Source organism: Musca domestica, unplaced genomic scaffold (genome assembly GCF_030504385.1).
Source record: "Musca domestica strain aabys unplaced genomic scaffold, Musca_domestica.polishedcontigs.V.1.1 3, whole genome shotgun sequence".
Lineage (NCBI taxonomy): Eukaryota > Metazoa > Arthropoda > Insecta > Diptera > Muscidae > Musca > Musca domestica.
Window position 1 is genome coordinate 6,696,230 of NW_026712299.1, and position 23,132 is coordinate 6,719,361.

The following is a 23,132-nucleotide window of genomic DNA, read 5'->3' on the forward strand; positions in this document are numbered from 1 at the left end:
TCCATTTTCGCAACCCCATCATATGACCACTTCTAAGGTATTTCCATATGCTTTCAAATGACACCCATTTTGTAGAACCGGATAAAACCCGGATTTTGTACAAGAACTTTCGGATCGAATAACAAGGTAACTTATAGGCTAAATTATAATTAATTAGGTTAAAATATCTAACCCATAATGGGGTTTGTGTCGACAATGGCTGTGGACATAATCTCCAGTATTATGGGGTATAATGTCCGTGGGGATTTTGACACAGTACCAGTTAAAATAGCTCATAGATATTCTCTAGAAAATTTGACCTCAAAAGATTTCTATGCAATTGAAGACGTTGTAGGTTTTCTACAGAGCAGAAATGCTCATTGTTTTCTAAAAATAGAAGATATTGTAGGTCTACTTAAAATAGGTAATCCATAGGGTAGACAACTTTATAGGTTCTCGATAAGAAAAACAATCTCATATGTCTTCTATAAATAAATCCACAAGTCTTTATGTTTTACCTGAAAGGACAGAAAATCTCTTTTTTTATACTATAAAAATCAATAATATAATATCATATAAGTCTTTCCAAATACGCACCCACGATGTTTCGTAATAGATACCAGCCGAAAAAGACTTTTGATCTGCACAATTTATAATTTCATATGCGTGCAGTAAAATTCAATACAATATGTATTCATTCAATATTTTTCAAATCTTTTCATAGATATCTACCAACACACACAAATGCAGATATCTGGCATCTTTTGCCCCCAAAATATTTTTGTGCGTATGATAGGTGAATGGATACGCGCTCACGTTATTGATATTCTTGTTTGTTGGCCAAATTGTTTTCTATGCTGTTGCAACATATGCAAAAATGATTGCAATCTGCATTTCGGACTCATGCAACTCATGTTCGAACACTGTCCAGCAGCAATCAGTACAAATCTCAAGTTAAGCCAAGAAAAAAATGAAAAAAAAAAAAAAACATAACTAAACAGGCTGTCCCAACGGCATCTAATGGCAAATTTCTAAGGTAAAACGCTCTCGCCTAAAAAGCAACGCACAAATGCCGCTCTGTCTTTCAATTTTTATAAAGTCCCCAGAGAGGTTTGGTTTGACTTAAATTAAATGGCGGCCAAAGATAGGCAACCAAAAATGAACTGGCGGACCAAAGGAGAGCTAGGCAAAAATTGTATGCTACATTCGATACAAGTTCTAAAAAATAACTTGATTTAATTCACACTACATGTGAATTTGGAAGATGGCAATAATGTTTAGATCAAAAATTCAGAATACATTCAATTAGGGGTCGTCAGCACGTCATTTGTATTAAAACAAATAAATTTTCGTAATTTTGATTGTTTTGAACCTTTCCGCAGAATTGTGGTGTAGTGTGTTGAATAATCGCCATCGTCCACCACTCTTTTTTTCACTTGCAATTTTGCATACGCAAATTCAATAAAACAAAATCCACACAAAAATGCGTTTAATTTATGGGAGGCTTTATGCTGATCGCAAAACTAGTTTTGCTCTGTAGTTAGGCTTAGTTTTCATAGTTGACTTAAATGGGGCACAAAAAAAAAACGTAGACGCATTTTTTTATGTCCGATACTATTTTGGCCATATTATATTGGCCGCAAGAGATGATTACATCACATGGCAGATTTTGGAGTTATTTATTTACAATGAATTCGAAATGTTTTGCAATAGCTGTCTGTTTAGAAAAATTCCATATATGCAATAACATTCTAACATTTAAGCCAAAGGTGAATTAGATTGTTTTTGAGTTTGTGGCTGTGGTAGTTCGAAAAGTAGACTGAAGGTACGAATCTAAAATGGAAAACTTGTAAAGGTGTTTGATTTATGGAAGATCTGCTCAAGGCCTTTTTTCCACAGAATAGCAGTACAAATGATGTTTCTATAGAATTCCTTTTCTATGTATAAATTTCAAGATCTTTAATTCGAAAAAGACTTGGCTATAAGCCTTTTTATGGTATTTTAGGTCTACTTTTTATATCCTCCACCATTCCATATAGGGTAAATAAGCTTTGTCATTTCATTTGTAACTTCTCTATATTTTCATGATAGACCCTACAGAGTATACATATTCTGTATCTGCGTAAAATTCTAAGACGATTTAGTGATGTATGTCGGTCTGTCCGTTTGTCTGTTGTAATCACACTATCTTTCGAACGGATTGAGATAGAAGGCTAAAATATTGCACACATGGGTATTTGCCAGTAGGCAGGATAAGTTCGTAAATGGGTCATGTCGGTCCACGTTTTCGTGTAACCCCAGTATAACGGCACCTCCTGATATTCGGTATTTTAATGATTTTAGTGACATTATTTACCCGAAATATCTCAAATTTCGTATTCGAAGTTTGTAAGGGGTACTATAGCCCATACAAAAAATCGTATGCATGTTCACGTCTTCGTATAGCCCCAGTATAACAGCAACTTCCTATACTTAGTGTTTTGTTGACTTTAGCGAAATTATTCACCGGAATTGTTTCAAATTTCGTATTCAAAGTTCTTCTTTGTTACATAGAACTTAGCTTAGCTTAGCTTGTTTATAAAAGGTTTGTTAATGATGTTCTGTCTATATAGATGATTGTTAAATATTGTCTACCCAAAGAGGACTTCCCATTATATAACCGCAAAAAATCTTCATCCACAAGATCTATATAAAGAAAACCTGAAAATGGTCTTGGAAGTCTACTTTCAGTTAACCATGTACTGTATATATGAGGTCCGTAAACCGTCTTCCGTCGTCTAGAATATTAAAATTTTAAATGTGGGTCAATGACAAAAGTATCAAATCGGATGAACAATATATATGGGAGCTATAGCTATATCTGAACCAAATTTGGCATACTACCTTATAGACTCAATTCGGTCGTATGTGCCAAATTCCATCCCATTTGGGCAAATATTAGACGTTTGGTGCACAATAAAAAGCAAATCGGACGAAGATATATATGGGAGCTATATCTAAATTTTTACCGATTTTCTCCAATTTCAATAGGGTTCGTCCTTGGACCAAACAAATGTTGTTTGGAAAATTTCATCTCAATCGGATAATAAATGCGACCTGCATTTTGTTCACAAGAATACATGGACAGACGGACGGACGGACAGCCAGACTGACATGCATAAATCAACTCAGAAAGTGATTCTTTGGAGATCCTCAAAAGTAACTATGGGTCTATCTCGCTTCCTTCTCCATGTTACAAACAAATGCACAAAGACATAATACCCTGACCACCTTGTGGTGCAGGGTATAAAAATTCGGACACCAATTACGCAAGACACCAAAAATTATATTTTATACAGATCTTTGTGATAAAAGTACATTTTCTACAGTTCCGGTATATGCACGCATAACACTATTGTCGGATTTCAGGTAGTCTGATTTTTTTTACACTCTCTAACATTATTCGGGGTTCTCAATAAGTCATCTATACAAAACAAAAAAAGGAAAGGTTAAATATCCTACACAACTATGCTTAAAGGGTGAGGTGAAAAAACTGCAACTGTTTGCAGTATTTTCAAAAGCAAGGTTGCCACTAAAAAATACCAAAGTGTCGACCACCTTAAGCCGGGAATGGGCCAAATACCGCTGGGCAACATTCGGGTAGCGTGTGACGGTTTTATTGGCCATTTGAAGGTCATAATTCTTGCCAAAGGTGACCAATTCGAACAAATCTAAAATGATTCTAAAATTATTATATTCAATTTGGACTGATATTATATATGGTAAGTAATAATCGCAACACCGTATATCGAAGATATATAAAAGTCGGGACTGGAGTCGGATAAAGATATGTATAGAAGATGTATCTAAATTTGAAAAATATTAACCATTTATTTTTGAGCTGTATCTGATATCTGGTACCAAAGATTAATATTGTGTAGTGCATATTACTCATGTGAGGGACTTTATGGTCGGATGTTCCATAATCGGGTCATTTACACTGATATTGTTTATTTGATGCACAATTAATCCTAATTTGGTTGAAGATATATAAGGAAACTATATCTAAATTTGAACCGATTCTCAAAAATTTAGGGTTCGTCCTTGGGCCAAACAAATATGGTTTGAAAAATTTCATCTCAAACGGATAATAAATGCGATCTGCATTCTATTTACAAAAATACATGAAGTAACTATGGAACTATCTCGCTTCCTTCTCCATGTTACAAACAAATTTTTGTGCATTTGTAATGGTAATACCCTTACCACTATGTGATGTAGGTATAAAAAATAAAATCCGTGCACGCTTAAAACTTTTAAGACATTTGGCCCGGTTTTCCAATTATAAGTTGGTAGTTGTGAATCCCTTTTCCAAAAGTTGGAAACGTTTTCTGGATTAATTGAAATTCCCTGTATACCCTCTGAATGAACTCGGCATTAAAGAAAGTCATTTTGGGAATTCATTGGCAAGAGATTATCACTAGCTGGAAGAATTATCGTATTATTTTATGGCTCAATATAGAAACTACTAAAGTATTCAAGTATTTATTTCAATTCCCTTTTTTTTTCGAATTTATAATTTATTTTTTTGTTCAAAACGCCGTTTAAAACAGTTTCGTAAACCAATTCCCAGTCCATGACAAATTAATCATTCACTCTAACTATTGCCCAAGGAGGAATATTTGCAATTGGTTCTCTTCAAATTCAATGCTTAACTAGTTTTCAACTCATTTGCCAAGTACTAATAAAATTTGAAACAAATTTGAAATGCATGTTAATAAATTAAAACCCATAGAAAATCCAATGAGTGGCGAAAACTCAAAACTCTTATCGTTTGACATAAAATCACAAAAAAAAATGCCAAAAGGCAATTTTCCATTTCCTGTAATTAAAGAAATTTTTAACAGCCAGCGAAATCGTTGCTGTTCATGTGAAATCGTATGTTATCTCAACACCGTATGGAATTGGGTAAACAAGGAGTTTGAATTTTATTGACTGGAATACTTGGTCAACTGGATTAACAAACTTCATAGCTGCGGTGCACATAAGGCTCATACTGACCCATATTACATGGAACGAAAAAAAAAAAAACAGCAGCAGAAAGAAACCAACAAATTATGGCACGCAGCCAATAATTTTTCCCTCAGAAAAAAAAAAAAAAAAACATTTAAAATGTCAACATTTGTAAGAAGCAGAGACAAGTCCGTGTGTATGTGTGTAGAGCTTTTTACGCACCAGATTTTGTGGTGTGTTTTTCTTTTTGGAGTTGCCTTTTACTTTGTCCAAACGTAACAATTTGGATCATTCCAGCCAGCCTAACAACTGCCCCGGCAAAATAGGCGGCAACAGGTTTTTTTTTTTGTAATGTTGACTAAAAGGATCGAAGTTACCAAAAAGGTACGCTGCATGTGGAGAATCAGTGCAATTCATGTTTGCTCACACGGCTAAATGTATCTCAACTTTACTAAAGGATATATATTCTCTTGGCATGGTTTAAAATATTCAAAGTCTATTGAAAACGTGAAACTATGTGTTCGGGGTATTATAGACCGGGGTATAGACCTGTTAGATATGGATCTTCCTATTTCGCCGAGTTGAGTTGATCTAGCTATGTGTGTCAGTCCGTCCGTCTATCCATGTTTATTTGTTATCACGCTACAGGTCGCAATTATGGCCCAAACTTTATGAAATTTAGCATGGGGTTAGGGTTAAGGGCAGTAGTTAGGGGTTTAAATGGACCAAGAATAGAAATATGTCCTTTTTTGCATCTAAGCAGAATTTTGCACGAGGTTGAATGGTCATGGGATAATGTGTTAATGGTGAACTGATCATAAATTTTGTGAAAAAAAAATAGTCTTAGTGAAATCATAATTTAATACGAAAGGGAAACTTAGATTGAGTTCGGAAATGGCAGATATCGGTACACCTTCTGGTACCTCCCCACAACAAGTGGAAATTTTCGAAAAAAAAACGGAGAGATAGGATAATCCGGTTTTCGTCCAACTTTGCAAATCCTAATTTTTGCGTCTGCTTTAGGTCAGGTGCCAAAATGGAGAATATCGGTTCACTTTTTCATGTACCTCCCCCACAAAGGGTCAACATTTTGAATAATTTTAACTCTTATAAAATGTGATGTAAGAGTCAGATTATCTTCAAATTAAACACATCACTATATTTTTATAAGCCCAAGCAAGGTCTGGTGTGAAGATGGCATAACTCCTTTTGGTACCTTCCTCACAAAGGGTCAAAATTTTGAATATTCATGAAGCTCATAAAACGTGAAATTAACATCCGATTTACTTCAGACTTGGAACATTTCCACATTCTTCTAAAACGAATATTAAATCCGAAATAAGCATCCGGTTTTCTTCAAATTTAACACATGCCATTATTTTTACTAACACAAGATCTGCTGTGAAGATGGAATGTTTCGTCGCACACTTTCTGGTACTTCCCCAACATAGGGTCAACATTTTGAATATCTCTGAAGCTCATAAAACGCGAAATTAACATCCGATTCCATTCAGACTAGAGATTTGACCATTCCTTCTGGTATCTCCCCCACAAAGGGGTCAAAGTTACGAATAACCAAAACTATTTTTAAATCCGAAATAAGCATTCGGTTCTCTTCAAATTTCACACATGCCATTATTTTTACTAATACAAGATCTCCTGTGAAGATGGGATGTGTCGGCGCACTCTTTCCGGTACTTCCCCAACATAGCGTTAAACATTTTGAAAAATAAAAAAACCCTCATAAAACGCGAAATAAACATCCAACTTTCTACAGATTTCACACAACCAAACATATTTGCTAACGTTAAACCTATGATAGATATCTGCCAACCCGTTCTGGTACCTCAACCGCAAAGAGTCACAATTTCCATTACTTGTATCTGTCATAATTACAAAACATGTCGACGATTCTTTACAATTTGCTATATTTAAATATTTTCCTTAGCCAGAAATCTGATATGAATATGTAATTAATCGGAATTTATGATTTTGCATAAGATTGCCTTTAAATTTTTCCCGTACCAATATATTGATATGTATTAGATGAAGTGCAATATTTTGGTCCGCTATATATCGTAGCTCACGCATACTTCCATATTTCTAAAAATGTGCTCAAATCTCATATAAAGTATAGGAAGTAGACGATATAGTCCAAATATGGGGCGTTGTAATATTTATATCAGGCTTAGGTCAGATATGAATTGATATGAATTTGCCAACTGCTTCGGAACCTCCTCCATATAGGGTTACAATAATCATAACTCAGGACTGGGGGTATACATCTGTCGGCAAAACCTAATTTAAGTTGATTTTTGTTAATATTTCGACATTCTGTGTGGGAGGTACCGGAAAGAGTAGACCGATATTGTACATTTCCTAACTCGATCTAATAATATTACGATGTACCAAGTTTGGAATAAATCGGATACTCCCTTCGAGAGTTATTGTGTGTATCAGCCAGACAGACGGACGGACATCGATAGATCGACTCCAAATGCCCTGAAACGGATTTGGTCCAAAGAGACCAAGGGTCTGAAATCGTTATTTCAATGAGGCACGTTTTGGTCGTATTAAAGGGTATATACAGGGCGAGACAAAGTCAAATGCCATAATTTTTAAATTTTATTGATTGAAAGCAAAAAACGGCATCCAATTTTAGAATAAGTTTAGATTTGTTCGAATTTGTCAGCTTTGGCTCGAATTATGGCCTTCAGACGGCCAATGAAACAGACACACGCTGCCCGAATGTTGCTCTGCGGTATTTTGGCCCATTCCCGGTGAAGCGCCGGCTTGAGGTGATCAACACTTTGGTATTTTTTAGTACCAACCTTGCTTTCCAAAATACTCCAGACTCAATAGTCCAATGGATTTCGCCCATTCCCGGTGAAGCGCTGGCTTGAGGTGATCAACACTTTGGTATTTTTTAGTGCCAACCTTGCTTTCCAAAATACTCCAGACTCAATAGTCCAATGGATTCTCCGGATAATTTTGGTGGCCATTGTGCGCTGGAAATGAAGCGAGGAACCTCATTTTGAAACCATTCTTGGGTGGCGTGTGCTGAGTGCGATGGTGATGAATCCTGTTGGAGTGTCCATGGTCTGCGGCCAAAATGTTTGCTTGCCCAAGGCTTTAATATACCCTCAAGAATATTTTTAGCGATAATATTAGGCATTTATTTTAATGTCACGGTTGATTAATACGAGCGGAGAGCGACCATCGGCAGTTATGTCGGCCCACACCATGGCCGGCGCTTGAGTTCTGGTCGCCAATTGAAGGTGCACATTTTCAGCTGACCACTTTGGCAAGTGAATACGATCATTTTGTTTGTTTACAAACTGCTGGCCAACGAATGTTTTCTCATCGGAGAAAACCAAATTCGGCAGTTCGCCACTTTCGACCAAGCGAGGTAACTCTTTAGCTCTTTCGAGTCTATTTTCTTTCTGATGCGGTGTAAGTTCTTGCACTTTTTGAAGTTTCAATAGCTTTACCCCGAGCTCATTTTTTCAATATTTGCCGAATGGAATCACGCTTGAATTCCATCGCGAATAGTTTTTTTTCTGGGAAATTCTCATCAAAATGTTTCTGTACGCTTGTAAAAAATATACTGAGCTGTCACTTGAATAATTTTAACAGCTGTCGGACGAGTGGCTTAGAAATGAAAGCAGTTTGAAGTTGGTCGCAGTTTTTTCATCTCAACCTGTATCCCCTCTAGCTATATTGCTATCCCAATAAAAGGTAAACATCTGGAATAATCCAGTCAAAATATATTTTATTGTCAGACATAAGCTGAGGGTATATTTTTTGGTCGGATAATTTTTAATCTGCTATACTAACTTCGCTAAATTTTGGTAATTTATGATCTCTATAAGAAGAAACAATCCAAGCAAAACAAGTAAAAAAACATTAAGTTCGGCCGGGCCAAACTTTTAATACCCTCCACCCTAGGGTAAAAGAACATTAGAAGAAATGTGGCAAAAAACATTAAAATGCCGAATATCGGGAGGTACCGTTATATAGGGGTTACACCAACACGTGCACCTATAATTACAATGTTTCGCCACACGAACTAGGACCCATTATGACCCACAAATACCAACTTTTACACAAATCAGTGAAAAAATGTGGCATAAATCATCAAAATACCGAATATCGGGAGGTACCGTTATATGGGGACTATACCAGAACGTGGACCTATACATGCAATGTTTTGCCACACGCTCAGGGACCCGTTGTGACCTACAAATACCAATTTTCAGACAAATCCGTGAAAAAATGTGGCATAAATCATCAAAATACCGAATATCGGTAGGTACCGTTATATGGGGGCTATACCAAAACGTGGACCTATACATGCAATGTTTTGCCACACGCTCAGGGACCCGTCATGACCTACAAATACCAATTTTCAGATAAATCCGTGATAAAATGTGGCATAAATCATCAAAATACCGAATATCGGGAGGTACCGTTATATGGGGACTATACCAGAACGTGGACCGATATATCTCATTTTCAATACCAACCATCCTAGGGACAATACACACACTTGTGCCAAATTTCAAAGGTCTACGTCAAATAATGTGGGCTCTATCGTGATTTCAACAGACAGACAGACAGACGGACAGACAGACAGACAGACGGACAGACAGACAGACGGACATCGCTAAATCGTCTTAGAATTTTATGCTGATTATGAATATATATACTTTATGGGGTCTACGACGAATATTTAGAGGTGTTACAAACGGAATGACAAAGTTAATATACCCTCCTACCCATGGTGGAGGGTATAAAAATATCAAAATAGGCCCACGTTTTGGTAGAACCCTTTTATGAAGTAATTTTCTAATTTCAGATATGTTTTCGTGGCTTTGGACACATTTTTCAATTGATTTGGTCCCTATTTGTGAACATGGTTTTTAAGGGGGTTGAAAACCTCTTTGTAGAACATTTTTCTAATTAAGTCAAAGCTTCGGAGTATGCAAGGTATCCTTTTATTTTACCTACTTTGAGGGTCTTGAATACACTTTCCAATCAATTGGACAATTTGTATTTAGGCTTCTTTGGAGGTGGAGGATGTATAATTCTCAGGCCAAATTTATGATGTAGGTCTGATATAGCCATACCTATCAGGTCCACCTTCCCAAACCAATATTGTCTGGGGTTTTAGAAATTCTAAGTGCAGATAATCGTATTGTGTAAGTATTTTGAATTCCCAGCCCAATTTTCAGTTTATAGCACAGTTCCAAGTCTACGTACCTCTCATAAACTGCATACAGACAGAAGGACATCATTAAATATGAAGATTAAGGATTGTATAAAAAACAATGCCCTTGGATGAATAAAAATTGAGAAGTTCTAATGATCGAAAATTGTCTCACGGACTTATCATTCATTAGTGTCCACATTAGCTCACTTCTGACGTTTCTATAAACGAAATATCCTAAAATTATCTAGATTTGTCTTGTACAAACATTGTTGCCGCCATGGACACCAAAACCACTTGGATATGGCGATGAGATGTCGCATTAGTTGTTCAATTTATGAATGAACTCGGTTACTTATGACTAATTATGGTCATTTGTCTGTTTTACAAGTTTGTGGCTTAAGTCTTTCGTTTTGCGGTGGAAAAAAAACTTGTTTGCCAAGATTAATACAACTTCTTAGCTAAGTTGGTAATACGAGAATGTATTTTCTTAGTTCAACCAAGTTGATGACAGGTAATTTGTTGTGAAAAGTGGAAATGAGCTTACCTAATGGAAATGAGATCATATCTTTGGGAATTGGGTTTGAAAAAAATCGGAACTTACTTGTTAGGGGTTTGTTGCGAATTTGTGACAATTATTCGCTGGCTACTGTTACAAGTTCTCTTCAAAACAGCAACAAAATTAGAAATCTGAAATAAATGTAGATGAAAATTATTAGAATTATGTTTGGGGCATTTTTATACCCTCCACCACAGTATGGAGGGTATATTAAGTTTGTCGTTCCGTTTGTAACATCTCGAAATATATATTTTAGACCCCACAAAGTATTATATTCTTGATCAACATAAAATTCTATGTCGATCTAGCGATATCCGTCCGTCTGTGGAAATCACTCTAGCTTCCGAACGAATTGAAGTATATTTATAAAAATTTTCTTAAATGTATATTATGTCTGCAGGACTTTTGGTATTGAAAATGGGCCATGTAGATCCACGTTTTGGTATAGCCCCCATATAACGGTACCTCCCGATATTCGGTATTCTGATGATTTTAGCGACATTATTCACCGGAATTGTTTCAAATTTGGTATTTGAAGTTCGTAATGGATGCTACAGCCTCAGGCGGAAAATTGTCTGTGCAGGTCCACGTCTTCGTATAGCCCCCATATACCGGTACCTCCCGATATTCGGTATTTTGATGATTTTTGCGATATTATTTACAGGAATTGTTTCAAATTTGGTATTTGGAGTTCGAAATGCATACTACAGCCTATGACAGAAAATTGTCTGCGCAGGTCCACGTCTTCGCATAGCTCCCATATAACTGTACCTCCCGATATTCGGTATTTTGATGATTTTAGCGAAATTATTTACAGGAATTCTTTCAAATTTCGTATTTGAAGTTCGTAATGGATATTTCAGCCTAAGACAGAAAATTGTCTGTCCAGACCCACGTGTTCGTATAGCCTCCATATACCGGTACCTCTCGATATTCGGTATTTTGATGATTTTTGCGACATTATTCACCGGAATTGTTTCAAATTTGGTATTTAAAGTTCGTAATGCATATTACAGCCTAAGACAGAAAATTGTCTGTGCAGGTGCACGTCTTCGTATAGCTCCTATATAATTGTACCTCCCGATATTCGGTACTTTGTTGATTTTAGCGAAATTATTCACAGGAATTGTTTTAAATTTGGTATTTGAGGTTCGTAATAGATACTACAGCCTATGACAGAAAATTTTCTGTGCAGGTTCACGTCTTCGTATAGCGCCATATAACTGTACCTCCCGATATTCGGTATTTTTTGATGATTTTAGCGATATTATTCAGGGGAATTCTTTCAAACTTGGTATTTGAAGTTCGTAATAGATATTACAGCCTAAGACAGAAAATTGTCTATGCTGGTCCACGTCTTCGTATAGCCCCATATAACGGCACCTCCCGATATTCGGTACTTTTGATGATTATAGCGACATTATTAACCGGAATTGTTTCAAATTTGGTATTTGAAGTTCGTAATAGATACTACAATCTATGACAGAAAATTGTCATTGCCGGTCCACGTCTTCGTACAGCCCTCATATAACTGTACCTCCCGATATTCGGTACTTTGTTAATTCTAGCGAAATTATTTGCAGGAATTCTTTCAAATTTCTTGTTTGAAGTTCGTAATGGATTCTACAGCCTAAGACAGAAAATTGTCTATGCAGGCCCACGTCTTCGTATAGCCCTGTACCTCCCGATATTCGGTATTTTGATGATTTTAGCAACATTATTCACCGGAATTGTTTCAAATTCGGTATTTGAGGTTCGTAATGGATACTACAGCCTAAGACAGAAAATTGTCTGTGCAGGAACACGTCTTCGTATAGCCCCCGTGATGTGAGCCCCAAATGACGTTTTTGGACACCTTCATATAATATTTATAGGACTTTCTTATAAAATATATTTTTGAATATTTTGCCCATAATTTTTATGTTTCTTAAAAATTATTTGCTAAGAATGATATCTTGATCAATCAAAAACGCTTCGAAGCTTCGAGTTAAATTTCAAAATAGGATTTGAAAACCCGGCAACTCAAATACCTGGCCGAAGATTAAAATACCAACATTCTTTTTTTCTGTTGCTTCGATTTTTTAAATGCCAAGCCTGGCCAATACACGCATTCACTTCACCAACGCCACAAATAGCTTGCAATCTAGGCTTAGCTGCTGCAACATCGGCCAGCAGCCGTTGCCTGTCACCAAGTGTATATATATGTGTATGTGTGCGCAGTGTAATGTGTGTCGTATTTAACACCATTAACAAGGCTCTTTTCTGTGTTTTTTCAAATGGTAATGGCAATATTTTTTTTTGTATTCTGCTTGCCTTTGGGCCATATATCGGAGCATATGAAAAGCATTTAATTACCAGCAAGCGACACACTATCGAACATGGAGACAATTGGCCTACTAAGAAAAATGATTGTTACGATTTTTGACGCTACTCGTTATGTTATGGGTGATTGTCTGGTTGTGTGCATGTGTATGTTTGCATACCATGCAGAGCATTGCAGCATTGAAAGATGTGTTGTTTTAAAGGCCTACCAAAAGCAACAACAGCAGAATATCTGAAATATATCTAAAGGTGTGGTTAGTCTGCTACATTTGCTGCTCCATACACATGGTAATGTGGGGATATTGAGATTAGCATTTGCATTTTTTTTTGCCAAGAAAGATGCTGGGAGTGGGTGGTTTGATTGGAAAGGGAATTGAATAATTTGCAAAAAAAAGAAGTAACTGAAATTTTGGGACCAGAAAATATATTTTTATGACAGAAGACCAAGTTTCCTACATCAAAAAACATATGGTCTTCTATGGCGGAAGACCTTAGTATTTTATGACAGAATACCTCGTGGTCTTCTTTGGCAAAAGGCCTTCCATAGAAGATCATGACCATCAGAAAAAAACTTATGGTCTTCTTTGTCATATCACGGTCTTCTATGGCAGAAGACCTGATGGTCTTTTATTTCCGAAGACCTTATGGTCTTTTATGGTGGAGAACCTTATGGTCTTTTATGGCAGAGTAACTTATGGTCTTCTTTGACATGAAGATGGCATAGAAGACAAGAGAAGACCTTATATTCTTAGGGTCTTCTATGGCAGAAGACCTTATGGTCTTCCCCAGAAAGAAGAGCATGAAGAGACCAAGAATTCCAGGTCTTCCGTGGAAAAGAAAAAAAAACCTCCAAGCCTTTGGGGAAGAAGAGGAAAACTTCCAGGTCTTCTGTTAAAGGAAAAGAAGACCTTCAGATCTTCTGTAAAAGAAAATGAAAACCCCCAGGTCTTCCGCGAAGGAAGGAGAAGGCCTCCAGGTCTTCTGTGAAAGAAGAAAAACACTTCGATGTCTTCTGTGGAATATGAATAAGAAAAACCCCGGGCCTTCTGTGGAAGAAGAAGAAGAAAGCATGAAGGTATTCTGTGGAAGAAGAAGACATCCAGGTCTTCCATGGAAAAAGAAGACCTCCAGGTCTTCTATGGAAGAAAACTTCCAAGTCTTCTGTGAAAGAAGAAGAAGACCTCCAGGGCTTCTATGGAATAAGACATCCAGGTCTTTTATGGAAGAAAACCTCCTGGTCTTCTATGGAAAAAGAAGACCCACAGGTCTCCATGGGAAAAAATAAGATCACAATATCTTCTATTGAAGAAGATGATCTCCAGGCCTTTTATCTAAGAAGGCCTTCTAGGGAAGAGGACCTCCGGGTCTTCTATGGAAGAATAACTCCAGGCCTTCTAGGGAAGAAGACCTCCACGCCTTATATGGAAGAAGCCCTTCGAGTCTTCTACGGAAGGTATTCTTTGGAAGAAGAAGACCTTCAGGTCTTCCATGGAAGAAGAAGACATCCAAGTCTTCTATGGAAGAAGAAAACGACTTCCAGGTCTTCTGTGGAAGAACAAGAAGATCTTGAGGTCTTCTATGGAAGAAGACCTCCATGTCTTTTATGGAAGAGAAATACCTCGTCGTATTTTATGGAAGAAGAAGACCTTCAGGTCTTCCATAGCAATAGATCTTATTGTCTTCTCTGGTAGGAAACCTCATGGTCTTCAATGGCAGAAGACCTCCAGGTCTTCCATGGCAGAAGAAGACCTCCAGGTCTTCTATGGCAGAAGAAGACATCCAGATCTTCTATGGCAGAAGACCTTCGGTGTCCTATGGCAGAAGAAGGCCTCCAGTTCTTCTATGGCATAAGAAGACCTTCAGATCTTCTATGGGCTAAGAAGACCTCCAGATCTTCTATGGCATAAGAAAACCTCCAGGCCTTCTATTGCAAAAGAAGACCTCCAGGTCTTACATGGCAAAGGAAGAACCCCAGGTCTTCTATGGAAGAAGAAGGCGTCCAGGTCTACTTTGGGATAAGACCTCTAGGTATTTTATGGTCTTCTATGAAAAAAGACATCAAGTTCTTCGCGGAAGAAGAAGACCTCCGGATATTCTGTGGAAGAAGAATACCTCGAGGAAGAAGGTTTTCTGCGGAAGAAAGGTTTTCTGCAGAAGAAAGAGAAGAACTTCAGGTCTTCTGCGAAAGAAGAAGAAAAACACCCCCAGGTCTTCTGTGGAAGAAGAAAATCCAAGAAAATATGCATGTATTCCGTGGAAGAAAAAGAAGAAAACATACAGAAGAAGGCATTCAAGTCTTCAATGGAGGAAGATCTACAAGTCTTCTATGGAAGAAGACCTCCAGGATTTTATGGGAGAAGACCTTGAGGTCTTCTTCTGTGGAAGAAGAAGAAGGCCTTTAGGTATTAGATATATGACCTTCAAGTCTTGTATTGCAGAAGACCTCCTGGTGTTATATGTAAGGAGACTTCCAGGTCTTCTGTGGAAGAAGCCCTTCAGGTATTCTATGGAAGAAGTCATATTCTTCTATGACACAACACCTTATAGTTTTGTATGGCACAAAACTTTACGATCTTTTATTATAGAAGACCTCCTGGTCTCCTATGGCAAAAGACTTCCAAGTCTTCTATGGGCTACCTGGTCTTCTGAGATGTCTTCAATTAAAGAAGTCTTTCAGGTCATCTAGGAAATAAATTTCTGGTCTTCTATAAAAAGAAGAATTTGTGGCCTTCTATAGAAAAGTACCTTCCCCTCTTCTTTCACATATCATACCAACCTCGTCCAACACAGCCACCTCAACCGCTTCCACTTTTATGCGTAACAACAAAGTTCTGCACATTTATCTGTCAACCTAGTCATGCAAATCGTGCTGGTAACTTTGTTCGCAGTGGGCACAACCGAACATGAGCAGCAAACGAACCAAAAAAAAAATAAAAAAATAAAAAAGATAACATCCTAAGGCGTTGTTAGAGCGTGCGTTTTCAAGCACAACAATTTATATAATGTTTTTTTTTAATTTATATATTTTTGTACTTTATTTTTACGTTAGGACAATTTCATAAGAAAGGATAAATTCTAACAGCAATAAATGAAGGCAATTAAAACGAATGAAAAAAAACGCCAAGGCAGAACATGTCGTTGATTTTTAATTTATTTTCGGAACATACGCAACACAATTTACATTAGTAGTCAGCCAGCCAGCCAACAACGTTTCGTTCTCAGGCAAATTGGTGGCTTTGGAAATAACATTTTTTTTTGGTGGCTGTTGGAAAATATTGGAAGTTGTTGTTTTATGGGTGTTGTTACATCATTTGAACGTGCCAGAAAAGAAATTGCCACTGGAAAATCGTTTAACTTTTCATTCAATCATAGCCAGCACTGGCTTGATTTTCCCAACCACAATCGTTATCTCAATTTCCTGTTTTGCCTTGTGCGAGTTTGTGTGTTTTTATCTTTGGTTTGTAATTAGCACGCGTTGTGTTGCCGCTGCTGGGGTGTATTACGCATTTGATGGCGTAAGCGGTTTGTGGCTTACGCATGTGTCTTAAGTCTTTTGATTTAATTGCTTGGGTGTTTTTTCTCTTTGCAGTTATCATGTGGTGTTGTCATTGCAATTGATAGCCGTATATTTTGGGGAATTTTAATTGATTTAACATAATGAAGATAATTTTTTATTGGTCCAGAGAATTATCTATAAATGTTGATTTTATTAATGAATATTATTAATACTTTTAAAGAATAATATTACACAATTTGAATAGTGATATATTTTAATGGGCAATAATTGTTCGAAAAGTCCAAAATGTTGATGAGGGAATAGAGATGAAATCTTGGAAATGCGAACTATTATTATTTGAAATGTTCTATGGGGTACTAAATTGGTTATTGGGTGAAGGGATATAATTGGAATCTTGAAAAGTGATATTGAGGTCTCTGTTGGTATCTAGTGGTGGCTTGGAAATATGTACTACAATTGTGCGTAAAGTTTTTAATGCTACTAAATTGGGTGTTGGGTGAAGGAATAGAGCTGAAATCCTGAAATTCGATATAGATGTGACTGTTGGTGTCTCTGGTTAAGATATGGAGGTGGTTTAGGAAATGTGTGCTAAATCGTAAGAAAATGTAATTTGGTTATTGGGTGAAGGCATAGAACTGGATATTGAGGTTTCTGTAGGTATCTGTTGGTGGTATTGCAAATGCGTACTTTATTTGTACTAAGTGGTACTAAATTTGGTATTGGGTGAAGATATTGATCTGAAATCTGTCATAGATGTCACTAGTGGTGTTTTTGGTTACGATATGGGGAGTATTTTTGGAAATGCGTCCTATAAATGTTCCAAAAGTACTAAGTGGTACTAAATTGGCTTTTGGGTGAATGAATAGAGCTAAAATCCAGAATTTTGGAAATGTGGACTATATAATTGTACGAAAATTGCTAAATTGGGTATTGGGTTAAAGAATAGATCTGAAGTCCTGAAATATGATATAGACGTAACTGTTGGTGCCTCTTGTTAAGATATGGTAGTGGTCTTGGAAATGCATAATAAAATAATACCTAAGGTATTATGTGGTACTAAATTTGGTATGGGGTGAAAACATGAAGCTGGAATCCCTTAATTTGATGTTGAGGTCTTTGTTGGTGTCTGGGATTGATATATGGAACAGTTTTGCAAATGAGTACTAAAATTATGCGAAAAGTACATAGTTGTACTAAGTTGAGTATTGGATGAAGGAATAGAGCTTAAATCCCGAGATATTTGCGATCGTTTGAATTTGACTTCTGTGAATGGTAGCTGTTATATCTTTGTGCAGTTCCATTACTACTTGGGTTAAAACTGCAATTTTCTCGAGTTTGATATTGTGGTCTCTGTTGGTAACTGGGATTGAGATATGTAGGTGGTTTTGGAAATGTGTACTAAAATTATACGAAAAGTACTTATTGTTACAACATTTTGTATTGGGGAGTTGGGATTGAAATGGAAATCTGAAATTTGATATTGAGGTCACTGTTGGTGTCTAGAGTTTATATACGGAGACGTTGGAATAGTATTGGGCCGAAAAATAGGATGTGGGTCCATTCTTCAACGGTTTCAATAAAATCCTCCTCGGTAAGCTTCAAAATGAAAGATCTTGTACATTTTTTGGTGTTAACGGTAAACAATTTCCTACTATTTTTTTTTCAAACAAGTTAAAAAGTATCAGTCGGTATTGCCGCCAGAGATATACCCTCAGCCTATGTTCGATTATCTAAACATATTTTGACTAGTGTTAAGGTTATTCAAACGTTTGACCCTCTATGGAGCAGATCCCGATGGAATGGGCCAATATTGCCCATTTCCTATCGGACCCAAAATATGATATAAATATTTCGACAGATGTGCCAAGTCTAAATGGAATCGGATGTTAATTTGGCGATTTATGAGCTTCATGGGTACTCAAAATTTCAATATTTTGTGGAGGAGGTATTTGATGGAGTAGACCGATATTGTCCATTTTCACACCTGTCCTAGCACCGACGCAAATATTAGGATTCGCAAAGTCGGAGCAAATTCGGATTAGCCTTTCTCTTTCTGTGCAAAAAAACTGTTTTTTTTTTTTTTTGAAAATTTCGACCTTTTGTGGGGGAAGTACCAGAAGGAGTGGGCCGATATTGTTCATCTTAAAACAAGACCTTGGGTTAATATAAATATTGAGATGTGTGAAATTTGAAGACAGTCGGACTCTTACATAACATTTTATGAGAGTTGTAATTATTCAAAATTTTGACCATTTGTGGGGGAGGTACTTGATGGAGTGGACCGATATTGTCCATTTTCACACCTGCCCTAGCAGTGACGCAAATATTAGGATTTGCAAAGTTGGAGCAAATTCGGATTATCCTTTCTCTTTCTGTGCAAAGAATATATTTTTTGAACATTTCGACCTTTTGTGGGGGAGGTACCAGAAGGAGTGGACCGATATTGTTCATCTTAACACCAGACCTTGGGTTAATATAAATATTGGGATGTGTGGAATTTGAAGACAATCGGACTCTTACATAACATTTTATAAGAGTTGTAATTATTCAAAATTTTGACCATTTGTGGGGGAGGTACTTGATGGAGTGGACCGATATTGCCCATTTTCACACCTGACCTAGCACTGACGCAAATATTAGGATTTGCAAAGTTGGAGCAAATTCGGATTATCCTTTCTCTTCCTGTGCAAAAAATATATTTTTTGAAAATTTCGACCTTTTGTGGGGGAGGTACCAGAAGGAGTGGACCGATATTGCCCATCTCCGAACTCGATCTAAGTTTGACAAAAATATTACGTTGTAGCCAATTTGGACCAAATCGGATACTCCCTTCGAGAGTTATCGTGCGCACCAGCCAGCCAGACAGATAGACAGACGGACGGACGGACGGACGGACATCGCTAGATCGATTCAAATTGTTCTGAAACGGATTTGGTCCAAAGAGACCTAGGGTCTAAAACCGTTATTTCGACTAGGCACGTTTTGGCCGTATCAAATGATATATACCCTCTGTAGCCATATGGCTGAGGGTATAAAAAGGAAGAACTTGACAAACATTTAAATCGTTAAAAATCTGAAAAAAAAAATTAATTTAGTGGGATGAATGATGTTTCGATTAAAAAATTTTGTGAAACTTAACAAATTGTGCATTTTGAGTTCTAAAAAGCTTAGCACGATCTTTTGGAATCAATCTAAAATTTTCAGTTGGCACTTGCTAATTAAGCTATATAATCTCAGCAAGGTGTTGACTAAATTTAAAGCCCTTTTTATTTATTTTATTTTAGTATTGCCATTAACTTGGCTAATAAAATGTCAAACATTTGCTACGACAAATACCCCCGACCTTGATACATAAACTTGTAATTATTTGATATCTATCAGCTTAAAACAATTGCTTTATTGTTTATTGCTGTTAAGTTCAATACAAAATTTTGAATTTGAATAGAAACAATTGTTTTAATCAAACTAAGGCTGATAATCTTTAGGGAGATACGATTTATTTCTAATCATTTTTATAGCTATACATTTAAATTGAGTTTACAAAATGTTTGCCATGGGTTCTTGATTTTTTGAGATATATTGTCAAAAAAATTAAAATTTTTTAATTTGATTCTTTATAGGAGAGCCCAATTTGATTTTCAAATCCTAATATACAATACAATTTAAATGTCTTCTTCTTTTATTTATTTTCTATGTCTTCATTTATGTGCCAAGTAAATATCATTTTCCCACCTTTCAATCATGTCAATCTGAAAATTTCAACCCCAGAAAATTCATACCAATTTGTTAACCACTGAAATATGCAAAGCATATTTTTTTATTTTGCTTTGGTTATCTTGTTTGGCATTTAATTTATGCAAAACAAGAAAGCAACAACATCAACAATCTCAACGACATTAAAGCAACATTTTTCATGGTTACAGAGATGTTCAGATATTAACAAAAACAATACAAACATAAAATGCAACAACAACAACAACAACATGAAAAACACCAAGATAAAAAATTCAACAAACAAATTCTTGTGATCAATCGAATTGTAATTTTATTGCCCATTTTTTTTTGACGTTGCTTTGGCATTTTTGCCAACCACCACCTGATTTGTTAAACAATTAAAGATTGTTACATATCAAGTCAATGAATTGAATGAATTTGTTTGTCAGCTCTTTTTTTTGTCCAACTTATCTCTTTGTCTAAACAATTGACATTGTCTGTTGACTGTTGCTGCGAATTCTTAGTTTCGAATTTAATTGGTGTCGTTTAACACCGAATTTGGGCGAAAATAACAAGGTGTGAAGTACTTAGTCTGACATAAACTTTATTGACTGTTAGAACTACCAAAAAACTGCACCTATTTCCATTTTTTCTGTTTTTCTTGGTTAATAATGACTGTTGTGATATTTTCATGATAGAAGAAAAAACCCGAAACAAAACAGTTTCAATTGCTTACAAATTGAAATAATGTTCATCTGATTGCCCGGAGACAGAAAGGGGATTTATGAGGTATAGGAAAGTGGAAGGAACTTATTTAAAAATATGTTTGAAAATACTGAAATTCCAGTATACGTTATTCGTTATAATCCAGCATTCTGTTATTAGGAACATCCATGCCATAGGAAAATCGTCAAAATACCGAATATGGGGAGGTACAATTATATGGGGGCTATACAAAGACTTTATTATAAACTTTAAATACTTGAAATTTTTGATTCGTTCCAACAGTTTGTGTTAGGCCTTTTTATACCCTCCATCATAGTATGGAGGGTATATTAAGATTGTCACTTCGTTTGTAACACCTCAGAATATACATTTTAGGTCCCACGAGATACGTATATATTCTTGATCAGCATAAAATTTTATGTCGATTTAGAGATGTCCTCCGTCTGCCCGTCTGTGGAAATCACTCTAGCTTCCGAACGAAATGAAGTAAGTTGATAAAATTGTAGTCAAATATGTATTATGTCTGCAGGACTTTTGGTAATGGGCCACGTAGGTCCACGTCTTCATATTGCCTGGTACCTCCAGATGTTCGGTATTTTGATGATTTTAGCGATATTACTCACCGGACAAGCTTCAAATTATGTATTAAGAGTTCGTAATGGATACTACAGCCTACGACACAAAATGGACCATGTAGGTCCCCGTGTTCGTATTGCCCCCAGTACCTCCCGATATTCAGTATTTTGATGATTTTAGCGACATTATTTACCGGAATTGTTTCAATTTTGGTATTTGAAGTTCGTAATGGATACTACAGCCTATGCAGGAAATTGTCCGTGCAGGTCCACGTTTTATAACCTCCATGGTACCTCCCTATATTCGGTATTTTGATGATTTTAGCTACATTATTCACCGATTTTTTTCAAGTTTCGCATTTCAATATTCCTTATGCCCATAGTTGCCTATGCAGGTCCAGGTGCAGGTCGTATAGACCCTAATATAATGTCTACATTCGGTATTTTTAAGATCTTAACTGAATTTTTTAACGGATTTTAGTTTTTTGAAAAAAATTATAGTACGCATTTATGAAACCACCCCCAATTTCTCATCCACAGACACCAACAGTGACCTCCATCCATATCACATTTCAGAATTCCAAATCTATTCCTTCAAAAAATATTAAATTTAGTACTATTTATTTATTTTATTTTTTTAGTACATTTCGTACAATTAAAATACATGGTTCCAAAACAAGTTTTTTATGTCCAGGCTACACATAAACAGTGACCATAATGCCAAATTGAAGATTTCAAGAATAAAATGTTCATTCCAGCCTTATTCGTTTACCCAAAATCGAACTGTTCCAAATTTAGTACAGTGCTCACACTTAGTACACATTTCAAAAACCACCTTCATATATCAAACTTACTGTTCAACCTTGATTCTCATATCAAATTCTTATACCCTACACCACAAGGTGGTCAAAGTATTATGTCTTTGTGCATTTGTTTGTAACAGACCAAAGAAAACGAGATAGGCCCATAGTTCCTTTTCATGATTTGCATAGATTCACATTCTGAGTCGATTCATGTATGTCATCCGTCCGTCCGTCTGTCCATGTATTTTTGTAAACAAAGTGTAGGTCGTATTTATTTCTCGATCCAGTTGAACTTTTGCACAAATCCTTTGTTTTACCCAAGGACAAACCCTATAGAAATTGGAGATAATCTGTAAAAATTTAGATATAGCTCCTCTATATATCTTTGTCCGATTTGATTTTATTGTGCACCATACGTGTAATATCAGACCAAATAGTATGGAATTTTGCACATACGACCAAAATTGACCTAAAAATAGGTATTCAAAATTTGACATAAATCGGTTCAGATATAGCTATAGCTCCCATATATATTGTTCTCCGCAGCCGTAATATGCACTCCGTAACAACGATATTTGGGCAAATATATTAAATACAGCTCAGAAATATCTTTGCTAAATTTTTGTCGAGATCGGTTCAGATTTGGATATAGCTCCAACATATCTTCGGCCGTTTTGCCTTTTATTGTGCACAAACGTGTAATATTAACCCAAATGAGATGGAATTTGACACTTAT

The 23,132-nt window shown here is 36.2% G+C and overlaps 1 protein-coding gene across 2 annotated transcripts in view; it reads right to left on the minus strand.

Annotated features, from left to right (window-relative positions):
• The window catches only part of LOC101893121 (uncharacterized), a 66,537-nt gene that overhangs the window by 23,490 nt on the left and 19,915 nt on the right, over nucleotides 1–23,132 (minus strand). Inside the window, exon 2 of one of the 2 annotated variants that reach the window (XM_005175882.3) lies at nucleotides 10,785–10,870. The exons of the other annotated variant lie outside the window; for it this stretch is intronic. The gene's annotated coding sequence lies outside the window, so the exon portion shown is untranslated. The remainder of the gene's footprint in view (nucleotides 1–10,784; nucleotides 10,871–23,132) is intronic. 2 annotated transcript variants of the gene reach the window in all.